The sequence below is a fragment of the Grampus griseus genome, assembly GCF_964374135.1.
Source record: "Grampus griseus genome assembly, chromosome: 14".
Lineage (NCBI taxonomy): Eukaryota > Metazoa > Chordata > Mammalia > Artiodactyla > Delphinidae > Grampus > Grampus griseus.
This window is the reverse complement of record NC_139008.1, coordinates 64,170,168-64,179,155: the sequence shown is the minus strand read 5'-3', so window position 1 is coordinate 64,179,155 and position 8,988 is coordinate 64,170,168. Positions and strand designations below refer to the sequence as shown.

Genomic DNA, 8,988 nt, shown 5'->3' with positions numbered 1-8,988 from the left:
TCCATCTACCCATTATTTGTGATGTTGTGATCACCTGGTCAAGTTGTTTGATTTCTCTACTGTAGAGTTACTAATTTTTCCCTGATAACCAATAAACTATCTATGGGGACACACTTTAAGATCATGCAAATATCCTGCACCTCATAAAAATTTGCTCCTAGATTTAATATTCATTGATATTCTTGCCTGAGCTGATCTTTGTTATGATGGCTGCAAAATATGACTTCACAACCTCAGTATTGCCTCTGTATTTAGCAGTAAGCACTAGACGTTCTATTGTAAGCAACAGTATGTATGTATGTATAAATGTATGTATGTATCTATTTGCTATAAGTTGGGATTCATAGATTTCTATTTTTAATTGTGTATAATTTATTACTGTCTTTAATTATTTTGGTGCTAAAATTTCAAGATATTGTCATTATGAACTCCTTCAAGCTGGCTCTTTTGCCCTCAAGACACGTGCCCATTCTTATTTTGAGTAATTCCTTACTTTATAGCATAACAAGATGTTCCAGGCTCGTCTTGTACCTCCTGTGCCCCAGGTCTGGAATCAACCATTTGCCCAAGGAGTCCTGGTTATACAAAAAAAAATTTTTTAAGTGAACATACAGTAAAATTGACTTTTTTTGTGTGTACAGTTCATTTTAACACATGTATAGATTCACGAACAGAATACAGAACAGTTCCATAACCCCAGAAAGTTCCCTCGTGCTGTTCCTTTGTAGTCCTACTCCCCACCCTGCCCTCATCACTAACTAACCCCTGGCAACCACTCTTTTTTTCTCTATCACTATAGTTTTTTGTCTTTTTGAAAATGTGATAAAAATGGAATAGTACAGTATGTAAGCTGCAACATCTGGGACAGGAGATTCCTTTCTGGCTTTTGACTATGAATGCAATGTCTTTAATAGTTATAGAAATATTGAGGTTATCTATTTCATCTTGAGTGACTTTTGTGATTTTCAAGGAATTAGTCCGTTTCATCTAAGTTTTTGAATGTATGTGCATAGTTGTTCACAGTCTTCCCTTATTATCTTTTTTTTAATTTTTATTTTTATTTTGGCTGTGTTGGGTCTTCATTGCTACTCACAGGCTTTCTCTAGATGTGGCAAGTGGGGGCTACTCTTCATTGCTGTGTATGGGCTTCTCATTGTGGTGGTTTCTCTTGTTGCAGAGCATGGGCTCTAGACGCATGGGCTTCACTAGTTGTGGCTCACAGGCTCTAGAGCACAGGCTCAGTACTTGTGGTGCATGGGCCTAGTTGCTCTGCGGTATGTGGGATCTTCCTGGACCAGGGAACGAACCTGTGTCCCCTGCATTGGCAGGCAGATTCTTAACCACTGTGCCACCAGGGAAGTCCCTCTTATTATCCTTTTTTTTTTTTTTTTTTTTTTTTGTGGTTCACGGGCCTCTCACTGTTGTGGCCTCTCCCGTTGCGGAGCACAGGCTCCGGATGCGCGGGCTCAGCGGCCATGGCTCACGGGCCCAGCCGCTCCGTGGTATGTGGGATCTTCCCAGACCGGGGCACGAACCCGTGTCCCCTGCATCGGCAGGCAGACTCTCAACCACTGCGCCACCAGGGAAGCCCCTCTCTCTCTTATTAAGAGTGTATAATCACTTTCATTACTGCTAATGGTAATTTGTATCTTTTGTCTTTGTCGGTCTTGCTAGAAGTATATCAATTTTACTCATCTTTTCAAAGAAGTGCTTTCTTTTCCTTCTTTTTTTTTTCTTTCTGTTTTCAGTTTCATTGATTCCTCTCTTACCTTTATTATTTCCTTCCTCTACTTGCCTTGGATTTAGTTTGTTCATCTCTGATTTCTTAGAGTGAAAGCTTAGTTTATTCATTTGAGATTTTTCTCCTTTTCTAATATAAGCATTTGGTGCTAAATTTCCCTCTAAGCATTGCATTCTAAAATTTTTGATTTGTTGTATTATTTTTGTTCAGTAAAAATTTTTTATAATTTCACCTGAGACTCTTTGATTTTTTTTGCTGTTGTTTTTATTAATTTTTATACTTTGACTTTTTGATTATTTAGAAACATGTTGTTTACTATCCAAATATTCGGAGATTTTCCTGTTATCTTTCTGGTTTTGATTTCTAGTCTAATTCCATTATGGTCCAAAAACATACTTTGCATGATATAAACTCTTTTAAATTTGTTAAGGTTAATTTTATAGCCCAGCATATGGCCTATCTTGATTATACTTTCCATGTATACCTGATTAATTTTTCCATGTACACTTGAAAAAAATATTTATTTTGCTGTTGTTAGATGGAGTAGTCTATAAATGTCAGTTAGATCCATTTGGTTGAGTTCTTCTATATGCTTACTAATTTTTGTCTAGTAGTTCTATCAATTACTGAGAAAGGAGTGCTGATACTTCAACTATAATTGTGGAGTCCCCCATTTTTCCTTTCAATTCTATCAGTTTTGCTTCATGTATTTTGAAACTCTTCTGTTAGATATATACACATTTAGGATTATTATATATTCTTGGTGAATTTACCCTTTATCATTATGTACTGACCCTCTTAATCCCTGGTAATTTTCTTTGTCCTGAGACTTTGTAGTTCTTAGTTATTATTTCTTCAAATAATAATTTGTCTCACTCCCTCTTGCAAGAGCACTGAATCACAACTAACTGCTGAACAATCATCGACAGGAATGCACTGGAACTCACCGAAAAAGATATCCCACATCCAAAGACAAAGGAGAAGATGCAATGAGATGGTAGGAGGGGCACAATCACAATAAAATCAAATTCCATAACCACTGGATGGATGACTCACAAACTGGAGAACAATTATACCACAGAAGTCCACCCACTGGAGTGAAGGTTCTGAGCCCCACATCAGGCTTCCCAACCTGGGGGTCCGACAACGGGAGGAGGAATTCCCAGAGTTGACTTTGAAGGCTAGTGGGATTTGATTGCAGGACTTCAACAGGACTCGGGGAAACATGGACTCCACTCTTGGAGGGAACACACAAAGTAGCATGTGCATCAGGACCCAGGGGAAGGAGCAGTGACCCCATACAAGACTGAACCAGACCTACCTGATAGGGTTGCAGGGTCTCCTGTAGAGGCAGGGGGTGGCTGTGGTCCACTGTGGGGACAAGGACACAGGCAGCAGAAGTTCTGGGAAGTACTCTTTGGCGTTAATCCTCCCAGAGTCCGCCATTAGCCCCACCAAAGAGCTAGGTAGGCTCCTGTGCTGGGTCACCTCAGGCCAAACAACCAATAGGGAGGGAACCCAGCCCCACCCATCAGCAGACAAGCAGATTAAAGTTTTACTGAGCTCTGCCCACCAGAGCAACACCCAGCTCTACCCACCACCAGTACCCCCCATCAGGAAGCTTGCACAAGCCTCTTAGATAGCCTCATCCACCAGAAGGCAGACAGCAGAAGCAAGAAGAAATATAATTATGCAGCCTGTTGAACAAAAACCACATTCACAGAAAGATAGACAAAATGAAAAGGCAGAGGACTATGTACCAGATGAAGGAACAAGATAAAACCCCAGAAAAACAATGAAATGAATTAGAGATAGGCAACCTTCCAGAAAAAGAGTTCAGAATAATGATAGTGAAGATGATCCAGGCCATTGGAAAAAGAATGGAGGCAAAGATCAATAAGATGCAAGAAATGTTTAAAAAAGACCTAGAAGAATTAAAGAACAAACAGAGATGAACAATACAAAAACTGAAATGAAAAATGCACTAGAAGGAATCAATAGCAGAACACTTGAGGCAGAAGAACGGATACGTGACCTGGAAGACAGAAGGGTGGAGTTCACTGCTGTGGAAAAGAATAAAGAAAAAAGAATGAAAAGAAATAAAGACAACCAACGAGACCTCTGAGACAACATTAAACACACCAACATTCGCATTATAGGTCTCTCAGAAGGAGAAGAGAGAGAGAAAGGACCCAAGAGAATATTTGAAGAGACTATAGGCAAAAACTTCCCTAACATGGGAAAGGAAATACCCACCCAAGTCCAGAGAGCTCAGAGAGTCCCATGCAGGATAAACCCAAGGAGAAACAAGGCGAGACACACAGTAATCATATTGACAAAAATTATTAAAAGCAACAAGGGAAAAATGACAAATAACATACAAGGGAACTCCCATAAGGTTAACAGCTGATTTCTCAGTAGAAACTCTATAAGCCAGAAGGGAGTGGCACCATATACTGAAAGTGATGAAAGGGAAGAACATACAACCAAGATTATTATACCCGGCAAGGATCTCATTCAGATTCGATAGAGAAATCAAAAGCTTTACAGACAAGCAAAAGCTAAGAGAATTCAGCACCACCAAACCAGCTCTACAATAAATGCTAAAGGAACTTCTCTAAGTGGGAAACACAACAAAAGAAAAGGACCTACAAAAACAAACCCATAACAATTAAGAAAATGGGAATAGGAACATACATATTGATAATTACTTTAAATGTGAATGGATTAAATGGTCCAACCAAAAGACACAGGCTCGCTGAATGGATACAAAAACAAGATCCATATATATGCTGTCTACAAGAGACCCACTTCAGACCTAAGGACACATACAGACTGAAAGTGAGGGGATGGAAAAAGATATTCCATGCAAATGGAAATCAAAAGAAAGCTGGAGTAGCAATACTCAGATAAAATAGACTTTAAAATAAAGAATGTTACAAGAGACAAGGAAGGACACTACATAATGATCAAGGGATCAATCCAAGAAGAAGATATAACAATTATAAATATATATGCACCCAACATAGGAGCACCTCAATACATAAGGCAACTGCTAACAACTATAAAAGAGGAAATTGACAGTAACGCAATAATAGTGGGGGATTTTAACACCTCACTTACACTGATGGACAGATCATCCAAACAGAAAATTAATAAGGAAACACAAGCTTTAAATGATACAATAGACCAGATAGATTTAATTGTTATTTATAGGACATTCCATCCGAAAACAGTAGATTACACTTTCTTCTGAAGTGCACACGGAACATTCTCCAGGATAGGTCACATCTTGGGTCAGAAATAAAGCCTCAGAAAATTTAAGAAAATTGAAATCATATCAAGCACCTTTTCAGACCACAATGGTATGAAATTAGAAGTCAATTACAGGGAAAAAAAAACATGAAAAACACAAATACATGGAGGCTAATCAATACATTACTAAATAACCAGGAGATCACGGAAGAAATAAAAGAGGAAATCAAAACATACTTAGAGACAAATGACAATGAAAACATGACAATCCAAAACCTATGGGATGCAGCAAAAGCAGTTCTAAGAGGGAAGTTTATAGCAATTCAATCTCACCTCAAGAAACAAGAAAAATCTCAAATAAACAGTCTAACCTTACACCAAAAGGAACTAGAGAAAGAAGAACAAACAAAACCCAAAGTTAGTAGAAGAAAAGAAATCATAAAGATCAGAACAGTAATAATTGAAATAAAAACAAAGAAAACAATAAAAAAGATCAATAAAACTAAAAGCTGATTCTTTGAGAAGATAAACAAAATTGATAAACCATTAGCCAGACTTATCAAGAAAATGAGGGAGAAGACTCAAATCAATAAAATTAGAAATGAAAAATGAGAAGTGCCAATGGACACTGCAGAAATACAAAGCATCATAAGAGACTACTACAAGCAACTCTATGCCAATAAAAGGGACAACCTGGAAGAAATGGAAAAATTCATAGGAAGGTGTAACGTTCCAAGACTGAACCAGGAAGAAATAGAAAATATGAACAGAACAATCATAAGTAATGAAATTGAAACTGTAATAAAAAATCTTCCAACAAACAGAAGTCCAGGACCAGATGGCTTCACAGTTGTATTCTACCAAACATTTAGAGACGAGTGAACACCATCCTTCTCAACTCTTCCAAAAAATTGCAGAGGAACGAACACTCCCAAACTCATTCTACGAGGCCACCATCAGCCTGATACCAAAACCAGACAAAGATACTACAAAAAAAGAAAATTATAGGCCAATATCACTGATAAATATAGTTGCAAAAAGTCTCAACAAAATACTAGCAAACAGAATCCAACAATACATTAAAAGGATCATACACTATGATCAAGTGGGATTTATCCCAGGGATGCAAGATTCTTCAATATATGCAAATCAATCAATGTGATACACCATATTAACAAATTGAAGAATAAAAACCATATGATCATCTCAATAGATGCAGAAAAAGTTTATGACAAAATTCGGCATCCATTTATGATAAAAACTCTCCAGAAGTGGGCATAGAGGGAACCTACCTCAACATAATAAAGGCCATATATGACAAACCCACAGCAAACATCATTCTCAATGGTGAAAAACTGAAAGCATTTCCTCTAAGATCAGGAACAAGACAAGGATGTCCACTCTCACCACTGTTATTCAACATAGTTTTGGAAGTCCTCGCCATGGCAGTCAGAGGAGAAAAAGAAATAAAAGGAATACAAATTTGAAAAGAAGAAGTAACACGTCACTGTTCGCAGATGACATCATACTATACATAGACAATCCTAAAGATGCTACCAGAAAACTACTAGAGCTAATCAATGAATCTGGTAAAGTTGCAGGATACAAAATTAATGCACAGAAATCCCTTGCATTCCTATACACTAATGATGAAAAATCTGAGAGAAAAATTAAGGAAACAATCCCATTCACCACTGCAACAAAAAGAATAAAAGACCTGGGAATAAACCTACCTCAGGAAGTAAAAAACCTGTACTGAGAAAACTATATGACACTGATGAAAGAAATCAAAGATGATACAAACAGATGGAGAGATATACCATGTTCTTGGATTGGAAGAATCAATATTTGAAAGTGACTATACTACCCAAAGCAATCTACAGATTCAATGTAATCCCTATCAAATTACCAGTGGCATTTTTTTACAGATCTAGAACAAAAAAATCTTAAAATTTGTATGGAGACACAAAAGAACCCGACTAGCCAAAGCAATCTTGAGGGAAAAAAACAAAGCTGGAGGAATCAGACTCCCTGACTTCAGACTATACTACAAAGCTGCAGTAATCAAGACAATATGGTACTGGCACAAAAACAGAAATACAGATCAATGGAACAGGATAGAAAGACCAGAGATAAACCCACACATCTATGTTCAACTAATCTGTGACACAGGAGGCAAGGATATACGATGGAGAAAAGACAGTCTCTTGAATAAGTGGTGCTGGGAAAACTGGACAGCTACATGTAAAAGAATGAAATTGGAACACTCCCTAACATCATACACAAAATAAACTCAAAATGGATTAAAGACCTAAATGTAAGACCAGACACTATAAAACCCTTAGAGGAAAACATAGGGAGAACACTCTTTGACATAAATCACAGCAAGATCCTTTTGACCCACCTCCTAGAGTAATGGAAATAAAAACAAAAATAAACAAATGGGACCTAATGAAACTTAAATGCTTTTGCACAGCAAAGGAAACTATAAACAAGATAAAAAGACAATCCTCAGAATGGGAGAAAGTATTTGCAAATGAAGCAACGGACAAAGGATTAATCTCCAAAATATATAAACAGCTCATGCAGCTCAATATCAAAAAACCAAACAACCCAATCAAGAAATGGGCAGAAGCCCTAAATAGACATTTCTCCAAAGAAGACATACAGATGGCCAAGAGGCACATGAAAACTTTTCAACATCACTACTTATTAGAGAAATGCAAATCAAAACTACAATGAGGTATTTTCTCACACTGGTTAGAATGGGCATCATCAGAAAATCTACAAACAACAAATGCTGGAGAGGGTGTGGAGAAATGGGAACACTCTTGCACTGTTGGTGGGATTGTAAATTGATACAGCCACTATGGAAAACAGTATGGAGGTTCCCTTAAAAAACTAAAAATAGAATTACCATATAACCCAGCAATCCCACTACTGTGCACATACCCAGAGAAAACCATAATTCAAAAAGACACCTGCACCCCAATGTTCATTGCAGCACTATTTACAAAAGCCAGGACATGGAAACAACCTAAATGCCCATCGACAGAGGAGTGGATAAAGAAGATGTGGTACATATATATAATGGAATATTACTCAGCCATAAAAAGGAATGAAATTGGGTCATTTGTTGAGATATGGATGGACCTAGAGACTGTCATACAGAGTGAAGTAAGTCAGAAAGAGAAAAACAAATATCGTATATTAACACATATATGTGGAATCTAGAAAAATGGTACAGAAGAACCAGTTTGCAAGGCAGAAATAGAGACACAGATGTAGAAAACAAATGTATGGACACCAAGGGGGTAAGTCAGTGGGGGGGGGGTGGGATAAACTGGAATATTGGGATTGACATGTATACACTGATGTGTATAAAATGGATAACTAATAAGAACCTGCTGTATAAAAAAATAAATTAAATAAGATTCAAAAAAAATAATTTGTCTGATATTTATATAAGCCACTGGGCTTTCTTTTGAGTAGTGTTTGTCTGTTATATCTTTTTTCTATCCTTTTACTTTTAATCATTATATTTGAAATGAGCTTTTTTTGTAGACAGCATATAGCTGGGCCATTTAAAAAATACATTCTGAGAAGCTCCGTTTTAATCGATACATTTGAACTTTATACATTTAATGTAATAATGAATATGTTCGGACTTAGATCTACCATTTAATATTTGTTTACTGCTTGTTTCCTCTCTTTTTGTCCCTCTCTTTCCCCTTCCCTGCCTTCTTTTGGGTAATTTGAATTTTTTTTCTAGTATCCATTTTATCTATTGTGGGCTTATTTTTTCTTTAACTCTATAGTTTTTGTGTATGTGCATGGTTGTTATAGGGATTACAGTATAAGTATTTAACTTTCACAGTGCATTTACAACTGGAGTTTTACCAGTTCAGCATAGAAACCTCACCACTATATTAGTCCCTTTACTCTCCCCCCTTTATGATGTGTTTGTCTTCTATATTACATATACATACAGA

General features: G+C 37.0%; 1 long non-coding RNA gene across 1 annotated transcript in view; it reads right to left on the bottom strand.

Moving 5' to 3' along the window:
* Positions 1-493: 493 nt before the first annotated feature.
* The window catches only part of LOC309833209, an 85,558-nt gene continuing 77,063 nt past the window's right edge, over positions 494-8,988 (bottom strand). Inside the window, exon 4 of the long non-coding RNA XR_014297733.1 lies at positions 494-575. This is a non-coding gene — a long non-coding RNA (uncharacterized lncRNA). The remainder of the gene's footprint in view (positions 576-8,988) is intronic.